This window comes from Barbus barbus (assembly GCF_936440315.1).
Source record: "Barbus barbus genome assembly, chromosome: 21".
Classification (NCBI taxonomy): Eukaryota; Metazoa; Chordata; class Actinopteri; order Cypriniformes; family Cyprinidae; genus Barbus; species Barbus barbus.
In genome coordinates this window covers 24,793,036-24,804,702 of record NC_136749.1, presented here as the reverse complement: position 1 = coordinate 24,804,702, position 11,667 = coordinate 24,793,036, and positions in this window count along the sequence as shown.

Genomic DNA, 11,667 nt, shown 5'->3' with positions numbered 1-11,667 from the left:
TCACGATTCTGTTTATGGCCCGGTTTCACAGACAGGGTTTAGACTAAGCCAGGATTAGGCCATAGTTCAATTAGGATATTCAAGTAATTTTTATAAACATTCTTATAAAAACGTTACTGGGGTGCATCTTGAGACAAAACAAAGGCACTTATATATTTTAAGATCAGTCAGTGCAAGTTTATTTCAGTTGAAAACGCTCAGACTTACATTTTAGTCTAGGACTAGGCTTAAGCCTTGTCTGTGAAACCGGGGGTATATCTTTCAGTTGTGACTTTTTCCTCTCATGAAATCAGAATTGCGAGATCTGAAAGGGGAAAAAAAAGTCTCAGAAAAGGACATTTTCATCCATTTTTTTTTTTTTTTTTTTTTTTTTGCAGTTGCCCATCATTTTCTCCAAATGCACTTTGCAGATATAAATCCTGCTCTGTGAGGAGGAAAAAACATGCAGAATTTACAACAACCTCATGTAATGTAATCTCTAACCCGGATAATCCAGCATGTGGAAGAGTTCACTCGTATGTGGAGGGCTGGAACGTGTTAGACTGTGCCCGATAAGCAATGGGGGTTAGTTGTTTTTCACAATGTTGATTTTTTTCACTGAATATTGGCACTTTAAAATAATTATCCACTAGAGGCTGTGCATTAGTAGTTTTACCCCACAGGAAAGGGAAGTTCGGGATTTCTAAATTTCTTAACTGAGGGAAAAACTGTAATGTGCAACATTGAATGTATTGTACCTTTTGAAAAACAGTGGAAAAACGCTTTAATAGTTGTGTTAAAAAATTCTATTAAGTAATAGCTCATTAATTAGCCTGTTTGATACTTGGCAAACTAGCACAATGCAGAAAGTGATGTCACATGCTTCTATCTGAAATTTACAGCAGCTTCTGTTTGGACTGTAGGAGAATCTGATTATGATCATTTCTGATGTTTTAATACACTATGCTTAGTCTGAAAAAAGTCAATTCAAAACTAAATGATCAATGGAGACATTTGCGCTGAGAACAGCAATATTGATTATTTGAATTTGTGACATTGAGTTTTGAACGATTACTACATGCATGAAGAATAGTTTTCCATTTATTAGTTAACCCATTTTAAATGAGACTCTTTCTTTTCAAGGGAGGCTGATCATTCTCAGATATGACTTCATGTAGCTTCAAAATAAGATGATGATTTAAGCTGTTTACTCATATAGATTAGATTGTCACTTTGGTGTTTGAGCACCCCACTGCCTCCATGTGAAACATTTACAGCTGTTATTTATGTTTGGTGTAATGATACCAGATGAGGCTCAGGCCATAAAATCATTCTTGAGGCATACCTAAACGCCCAGTGATTTTGGGAGATATTAAACACCTCCTTCACTCAAATACAGACTATGGTCTTGCTGCCCTTATGCTTTTGTATCGATGAGCACAAGGCCCTATTTGTTGTGACAAGGTTTGGCTCCATCACTTTAAAACTCAGTAATTTTTCATTCTGCTGTGGGTGTCTGCATGAGAATAAAGGGTTGGAAATGGTGTTTTCAAACAATGGTATTCTACGGAACTGTGTGCTTCTAATTTTATAGCAACAGTTTGGACAGGACCCTTTTCTATTCTAACATGACAGTGCCTCTGTGTATAAGACACGGTTCCAAAAGACATGATTGATTCGGTCAGTGTGGAAGAACTTGACTGGTCTGCAGAAAGCCAAGTCCTGATCCCAGCTGAACACCTCTGGTGTGACTTTAAATGCAGACCTTGAGCCAAAAACTCATCACCAAACACCAAAGACTTGTATTGACACTATAAGGACAAAAGTGTTGGGACACCCCCTTCTTTAGAAAACTCTGGCAACAAAGATGGAAATATAATTCATGTATTTAAAAATTGTATTTCCATCTCTGTTGCAACAGGTTTGGACGTGTCTAAAATGACAGTACCCTTATGTATAAGTCATTGGTGTTTGGTGATGAGTTTTTGGCTCAAGGTCTGCATTTAAAGTCACACCAGAGGTGTTCAGCTGGGATCAGGACTTGGCTTTCTGCAGACCAGTCAAGTTCTTCCACACTGACTGAATCAATCATATCTTTTTGAACCTTGCCTTATACACAGAGGCACTGTCATGTTAGAATAGAAAAGTGTCCTGTCCAAACTGTTGCTATAAAATTAAAAAAACACAATTCCCTAGAATATCATTATATGCTTAAACATTAAGATTTGTACTCATAGAAATTACTAAAGTAGTCAAACATGTTCATTAGAAGGGGGTGACCCAATACTTTTGGCAATATAGTGTATTATTTTCTATTTTAACATTTTAAGATGTAATTTATTCCTTTTATTCAAAGCTTACTCCAGTCTTCAGTGTCGCATGATCCTTCAGAAATCATTGTAATATTTGAATTCTCAAGAAACCATTTTTATTATTATAAATGATGAAAACAGTTGTGCTGCTTAACAATTTTGTGGAAACCATGATATTTTCTTTCAGTATTCATTTATCAATAGAAAGTTTTTTTTGGTAACACCTTTAAGCTTCTTTAACGTTGCTTTTGATTAATAATGTGTACTTAGAAAATAAAGGTGTTAATTTCTTTAAAAACATACAAACTATTGCCCATTTTGTTTTAATATTTTTGTGAATAGTAAGTGTTTTAATTCAGTATTTTAGTGTAAACCTTAATATCAGTGAAGTTGAAAAGTGAAATGCTGTTCACAACCATTTTCATTTACACATTGCGTTTCAAAACGAAAAGAAAAATACAATAGGAATTCATAAAAACAAAATCCTTATAGTTTTCCACCAGGAGTAGATTGAATTGTGTAAACTGGTTGTTACAAACTGGAATTTAAAAAGGAAGTGTAAATTCAAAAGAAAACGCTAATCATTTCAGATGATTTTTTTGTTGAAATTACAATATTTCTTTGTAATAACTGTACAAAATTGGACCAGCAGTTTTCATCCATGCAGTGAATCGGGTCAAAAGTCATGTTTGTTTAAATTGTACATTATTACATATACAGGGGTTGGACAAAGTAATTTGAAAACCATTATTATAGGGGTTAATATAATTTGTGTAGACTACAGTGAAAATACAAATGTGATTCTTGTCTTTGCCTGTATTCTCTTGGTTGTAATAAGTTGTGTTTAGCAGCTGTTGTTTACTGCTGACAAGGACAAATAATGTGAGCCTATTAGCAGGAGTAGTTGTGATGTTAACAGCCCAGCTGTTATGTATTTTAAGAACAACATATTGATAACTTTAAGAATAGTGGGCAAGAACCGAAAGGCACTGTCAGGAAAGATCATCTCCAAAAAACACTGAACTAATGCAGCAAATTGCTCAAATTTTGATCACAGACACAATACTAAAATGCAAAAAAGACAGTGTCATGATCATTAAAGCTGCACCAGGATGAACTTTCATAGACAAATCACCTCACTTGAATATTAACAAACCACTGTGGACAGTTTTGAAGTCTTTCTGCAGTTGAAACAAGATGCCTTCTTATGTTCATTCATGCTTTTCAAGCTATAACTAGTAAAGAGGAAGAGATGATCGGTTGATGTGACGCTTGAACTGAGGCGACAGCAATCTGTCACGACACCTTAAAGAGCCACAGAACACTATTAACGGTTTGAATTTCTTAAAAATGACAATTTGAAAGCTGATACTTTGTTTCATACCTAAAGTAACGTGCTCTGTCTTGTCTGTTGGAGGATTGTCAGTTTCCTCTTTGTGCCTCAATGTATTTTTCACTGCATGAGAACATGATGTGTGGCGTGTGAGTGGCATGGCTTGTAAGGTGTAGCAACAGCGAAGGGTCAAAAGTTGTATTTGGAAGCTGTACTAAAGGCAAAAGTTGGTAAAACCCCTTAAAGGCATAGTTCACCCAGAAATTAAAATTATGTCATTAATTACTCACCCTCATGTCGTTCGAAACCCGTTAGACCTTCATTCATCTTCAGAACACAAATTAAGTGTGATATTTGTGATGAATTCCAAGAGCTCTCTGACCCTGCATAGACAACAAGGATTCTACCACGATCAAGGTCCTGAAATGTAGCAAGGACATCGTTAAAATAATCCATGTGACACCAGTGGTTCAACCGTAATTTTACGAAGCCTACGTTGTCTGTGTTGTTTACGCTTTGATCTGAACAGACAATATTTCCGCGTGGTGCTGCTGGCATAGAACAGCAGACGTTGTTTATGTTCAGTGGTAATCTCCAAAATGGCGCCAGAGTCACGTGGAGAAGGCGAATTGTTGAATAAAGTCGTTATTTTTGTTTTCTTTGTGCACAAAATGCATTCTCATAGCTTTGTAAAGTTACGGTTGAACCACTGATGTCACATAGTATATTTTAAGGATTTCTGGACCTTGATCGTGGTAGTATCCTTCCCGTCTATGAAGGGTCAGAGAGCTTTCGGAATTCATTAAAAATATCTTAATTTGTGTTCCACCAGACATACCAGTGGTCTTGCAGGTTTGGAACGACATGAGGGTGACTAATTAGTGACAATTTTCATTTTTGGCTGATCTATCCCTTTTTTCCAGGTGATAATATTATTTTGTCCAATTTCTGTATATCAACCCTTCTGCTGTCTAGATATTATTACCCATATTGGTTATCCACTCGTTCAGATGTTTCATAATTAACACTTATTTCCTTCAGCTTCAGAAGCTGTCATCGCCAATGAGACGATGAGGTCACTCCGCGGTCGCTCAGGCGAACTTGTCACATCATTTCTCACTCATCATCTCCCTCTTTTCAACCCATTTTTTTCTCCTCCGTTTTTTTAGCAGGTTTCCTCTTCCACTATGACTCCATTTTTCCGCCCTGCTTCTTTTCTCTCTCTCTCTATCTCTCTCTCTCTCTCTCTCTCTCTCTCTCTCTCCATCTCTGTCCCTCACCTCCTCCTTGCTTGTGTGTTGTTCCGTCAGTCATCATCCTTCACCTTCGTAACCATGGTGGCAGATCCAGAGATGTGTGAATAAAAAAAGATGGTGCTCTGCTCTGTGCCACAGGCGCGCGGCTGCATGGGATAAACAAGGACAGCTGGGCAAAGCCCATATTTGGCTAGTCGCATATTCGTTATATGGTTATAGGGTTGATTCCCTGTTGTATACCTTGAATGCACTTGATAAATGCCAAGTGCATCTCCAGATTTTAATAAAATCTGCCTGGTTTACAATTACAGCTAGTACAGAAGGCAAAATGTTCGGTTTGTTCTTGAATGTCTTCTGTATTTGAAATTGATTGCTTTGCGTTACTCCCCGTGGAACTGCAAAAACCCCGATTGTAAAGACTTTGAATTAAAACAACAAACATTGACAGCCTGTGTGTGATGTGCAGATGGCTCGAGCTCTTGGGCTGCCAGAAACAGTTGGCGCCTGTGTGTTCTCGATCGAATATAAAGGATACTTCCCTTGTATAAGCACCATCGTTTCAGTTCGATACATGCTTGACGGAGGCATTTAAGCATTTCATGTTTGTGCAGCCGCACTATCTCTGAGGACGTTTCCATGGTAACAGGTCTCATGGTTCTGCATGAAGAGTAGTCAGAGAGGAGGGGCTGTTTTGTGCTTTAAAGATTGAATGTTAAAGGAAGGGCTCCAGTGAATTTAACGAAGGAGACTGCATTACTGTCTGAGACGGTAGCCGTCCTCTCCAGTCACAAAGAGCCACGACTGTGTTTGTAAGGCAAAATGAATTACCCCCAAATCGGCATTCGTCGTGTTGGGTTCCCTGTGTGTGATCTAAAATATGCAGCTTGAGGGTCATCGAGTTCATTCGAGTCTGTATTCAAGCTCCATTCTGACAGACTTGAGCGGGTTTATTCGCTGAATCAGAGAATCAAGCAGAGATGTTTAGACTTTCAGTTTGAAAGGAGCAAAACTGGGATCATGCCACCAGCCTGTCAACAAGCTCTCAATTAGGCCCTCTCTGTGCTTGCGCCATGGGCATTTGGCATCCCACTTGTGCAAAGGTAATGTCTTGCCACAAAGATAGACTGTGGATTTGGAATCCTGATCATGGTTATTGTATAAATGTTTTAGTAAAGTAAATGGCATAAGGTGTACATAAAATTAGAGCACCACATGAATATTATTTTTTTTTTTATTTGAGAGAAAATTGGTAAACGTGTGTATTTCATTGTATTTCATTACATGTATGCATTAAAACAGAACAGAGTAGTATGCTTTTGTAGCTGAAAGTATTATCAAATAAGCCTAAATACTGAATAAAATAACTGAGATTTGTAGAACGTTGGGATTTATGAACATTCTAATTCTTCGAAATTCATTGCAGCATTCTGGAATCACTTATGTACTTTACATATGACCAAGTAGTGAGATTTGTTTACTTTTATTTTCAAGGGGGCAATTGTATTGTCTTATGGTTAGATCTTACAGTTAGCAGCCATTGCAACCTTTACACCAACCACCATTATATCTAGTAGAGAACTCGGGGAACTAATAATTGCTTGCATTAAGGTGTACTCAATTATGTGTTTGTTTTGCTGTCTCTTATTTGTCTTCCTAAACATGAGATCAGCTTTTAGCCCCTCTGCTGCAACTGTTAGCTCTGGAGCACCTATGGTGTTTCTGAGTGGAACTCAAGTTGACAGTCATTGGGAAATTTGTTAAACAAATTTGGGTGAATGATGACATAACTGGCCATGCAATTTTAACGTGGTGGTCACATGATGTGGTCTAATTATTTTTCCTGGACACATCCATGTGTTAAAATCATGAATTCAATGTCACCACCAGTAAGCTTCAGACAACTCTTTTAATATTTATTTAAAATGTACCATTTGGACAGTTTGAATTAGAATACATTGCAAGAGAGCGAGTATGAACACAACAAGGCTTTGAAAGTAGACTAGTGAGTAGGTGAGTTTTCTTTTTTGCATGATGATGTTTAAATGTCCTGGATAACCTCTGTGATCCCATTTAGCCACTTGGTTTTTTTTTAAACAAGTAAACACTTAAATTATAAAGGGATGTCAGATCTATTTTATGTTGCAGAACAAAACGTGAAAATATCTTAAGCTTCTGTGAACTACAGACCTTATTTCAGGCATTTAAGCAAAAACCCATTAAAACATCATTGACTTTTGATCTAGAAGTTCAAAAATGCTCTCCCATATCAGGGTTTTAGGACTTTTTCCCGCAACACTCTATTATCACCTTTTTTACAATAGATAAGTCTCATAGGATTCTTTCCTTCCAGTGTGATTCCATCTCAGTTGCTTGAATCACACAGCCAAATAGAGTAATTATAACCATAGATCCTCAGTATTAGTGTTTAAAACATTGGTTTAAAACACCAGACATTGATAAGCTTCTGATGGTCTGTTTTTGTTTATGACTCAGTGTTATTTAGTTTCCCAACTGCCTGAGTCATGCGCTGCAAACACGTCAAACTCCTCCCAGAAAAAAACTAAATTCTTTCATTTCTGATGGGTGAGAGCTGGAATATGACACCCTCTGAGCTAAAGAAGATTCGGGGACATTGCAATGTTTTCCTGGAGAGGTTCCTTTGCCCTGAAGTTGTGTGCTGGACCTGTGAGAAGCACAGGTGTGTCCTATAGCCTGCCTGAAGAGAGGAAATTAGATCCAATGCCACGCTTCCCAGTGGGAGATTGAGGCCATGCCGCAGTGTTTATGTGTAAAGGTGAGTGTGATGTCTTTCTTTTTAGTGAGGCCTATTAGTTCACCATGTTTCTTATGACCTTATTCTCTTCAGTTACCCTACTGCTATCAGTTGCATGCTGGTATAAATCTGTTTTTGGTTATTTCTCAAGACTCTTGCATGTAGGAATGGCAGGAAAACAAAGTGATGGACTGACTTTAATTACTCCACACATCTGGAGCACTAAAGGTCAGACTTACTCCTTAATAAAATGCACTGTATTCCCATCCAGATACACGTGATTTTCTGATGGCGTCTCCAAGAGTCATCGCATAAATTTAATAAGAACCTGGAGCCAGGAACCAGCTGTTGGCGTATCTGGATCTGCTCTTTAGATTTCTTTTACAATTACTCTGTGTTCCTTTTAAATGGGGTTCTTGTGGATGTGACAGGTTGTTGACTGGTGAGCTCAGGTGAACTGGTGTTGGAGGAACTCATTAAAAATGAAAGCTGTGAAAATAGGCCAGCGGTTTACTGATGTGGAGGCAAGGTGTAAAGAGAAAGGAAAGACATTCAAGTTCTCCATCCTATCCCATGCCACTCCCTTGGTCCGTTCTCTGCATGAAGAGGTTGGTGTCTGCATTTTCCCAATTATAACTGATCAATTGAAAGTTATCATATAGGTCCTTGCCTTGTACTTGCAGTGTTGAGAGAAAGAAATACACTTGATCGTGTGCTTTGAGAGAACAGGAATAATTAAGTCACTGCATTATTTATTACTGCTGCAAGTTATTCAAATATTGAAACCAGTTTGTTAAGCTGAGGAAATAAGTTTAGTTCTGGGTCTGCCATAGGTCTAATTGTATTGTATGAATTCCATCCAGATAAGGCTGCCTTTTAGCTTATAACCATTTCTGTGTTCTTAAATAAATTTTCTGGGTTCAATACAGCATCTATGAAATGCTGTCAGTTACCACTAAAAACTAAACTATGCACTTTACATCTACAAAACTTGTTAACGCTATGTTTTAGAGCAGTATGATATGGTGCCAAGATCATGGATTTGATTCACGGGGAATGCATGATGAAACTGATAAAAATGTTTTCCATCGATGCAGTCTAAAAATGTAAATGTAAGGGCCAGTTTATAGATAACTTGATTTTTAAAGGTTGAACGCATTTTAACTTAAATACGGAGTTTTTAGAATGCAGAGTCACGTGTGAGATGCAAATGCAACAGTAAACAATAGGGCTAGGTAAAAATCCATTAAGTCGCAGTAAGCTTTGTGATTTGTTACTTCTAAAGTCTCAGATTTCAAATCCTGCCGGTGTTATTACAATATTCAAACAATAAGTACCGTTTTGGTGCTGTGTAAGGTGAAGTGACAGATCAGTAGTGCCTCAGTTCAAGATAAAACCATTTACAGCACAAAATAAACATGAATGAACATCTGAAGGTAGGCTATGTTAAAAGAAATGACAATTTACCAAAATCCTGTCATCCTGTCTCTCATGTAATCTATTAATCAGTGTTTCAACTGCAGAAAGACGTCAATATAACAGCTTGTAAACAATGTAACATCACATTTACTCAGAAAAAAAACATGTGACCATAAACTGTGACCATATGCTAAATATATGCACCATATAACATTCATCATTTATGTTTGAATAAATTCTTCAAGCTTGTATGAAAGCCAGTTTATATTTCAAAAAGGGAATCAGAGTTGAAATATAGTTATGTAATTAAGTTAGTATTTTAACTTTATTATTATAAAAATCCAATAGATTTTAGATGTTTGTATACATAGGTCATTTGAACCTTCAATGTTATAGTCATGTAGTACCACAGCATTAACTGATAGATTTTTTTTTCCTTGAGAAAAAATGCCATATACTGTACCTGATATATATCCAAAACACACGAAAATGTGTGCCAGCCCTAGTAAACAACGATTTAATGAGTATTTACCTAGATAAACACTGGCAAACCAGCAGACCTGAGAGAACATGTGAGTTGAGGTCTATAGACACATTTTCTATCAGATTCTGCATGATTAAGACACGGCAGGAAGGCAGTAGATTACAACAAAAGTACACTTAATGCACTTTAATCTGATGGAGGAGTCTCAAGGATTTGTCCCAGTAAAAAGTAATATGAATAAGCAAGAATTTAAGGTTTGTGCACTTCTCATCTGACTAATGCCATTTTATAATATATCTAAATAGCTCATTATTACAACAATGTGAACACTGGGAAACATGCTTAAAGCTCCAAGCTGCCATTTTGATTTACATTTGCTTCCTAATGGAGTATGGAAGTGCAGTTAGCGAAGTTTTATTACAGATTTATTTCTTTTCTAATTGGAAAGAAAGCTAGACGCTATTTTCAGAGCAGACCAAAACATTAATGAACACATGTGAAGTGAACTTATTTGACCATCCTCATTTTCTGACTATTATCTCTTGCATGCCCTTTAGCCAAATAAAAAAAAATGACAAACATGCCATTGTGCTTTGATTGTCTCAGTACCTTCGTTCCTTTTGTTTCCAATTATCAGAGCCCTTCATTAGAAGCTTTAGTGCGTTACATAACAATGGAGTTCATTGTACTCTCACTCATTTTGTGACTTGGTAACAGTTAATATAGGCGTCTATTAAGCTGCGTGGGCCACTGCTGGCAACCGGACTGCACCGTGCAGGACGAAAAGATCTGTTTAATTTGTTTCGTGGTATTTGTATATGGAGAGACAACTGTGTATTTTTTGGTTTAATGTACATATTCCATTGGCGTTTTGCAACAATTTACTTCCCGTATTCCTCAACATTTTGCCAACTGGTAACAGATGCAGCACTGCTTAATACTAGCACTGTTGAAATTAGGCTGCAATATTCCTTCAGTCCAATATTGAGATTCCACTTTCCAATGTTCTGCCAAGTGTCTATCCAGTAAATGGTCTGTGTACCATGTGCCACAATTAGCTTGCAGTGTGTACCGTGTTCTATTCCTACTCAAGTGTCTTTATTTGTTCTAAAGTCTGTGGTAGGAGCATCATAACTGTCTCTTTCTTTCGCTGTCTCTCTTATATTTGATATCCATTCAGGTTGTCACCTCTCCTGCCAGCATCTTTGGTTTGATGCCACAGCTCAAGCACACTCGGCCTGCCTGCATCAGCCCGTTCCCATTGCAGTCTAGTCTGACATCTGGATCTGACAGGTCTCTGATAGGTTGTTATGATTCATATGAACCATATGTTGTCATTGCTGGTCTGTCATCTTTTGTTCTCTTTAAACAATTCCCAGAAGGAGTTGTTTTTTTTTAACTGAAGTGTTATACCTTCACAAAATGTCCAATTTGTGTCATTTATGTTTTATTTACGCATTTTGCTGATGCTTTTTTGTAATCGCTTTGTTCACATTGAGCCCAGCTTTGATTTGGTTTGCAGATATGAAAGTCTGCATGTCATTTTGCGGTTGATGAATTTGAATACATTTGTTCTGTGTAGTCAATATCTGATATATCTACATTGGTTGCCATAGTAATGTCTAAAGTGTCAGCATGAAGCCAAGAGGCTTTCTTCCACAACAGTCAAGAGTAGCTGTCAGTATGGAACGAGAGGATGGCAATATGGAAAATGTTACCTCTTTTCGTGTCTATGACATTGCACTGTGATGCTGAACTACTCCACATAAGTCGCATTATAATATTTAAAAAGTTTGTGCATATACTGCATTTAAAACCATTCACTTTTTTAAATAAATACACAGCAAATTTCTTATAGATCAACATATAAGGGGAAAAAAGTTAATCAATTAGCTAATGCGTTTGGATGGCTGTATACACTAATCCAAATATGCATTTCCCAAAATCAGATTTTTAAAAACAAAATGCTTTAGCAATGCATGAAAAAAGGAAAAATATATCTTGTTTATATATAATATTTTTTATATTATATATAATTAATATATTTAAAATATGTATGTATAAATAGTCATATACACACAATCTTGGTGTTAATGTTTTTTTAAAGAAAT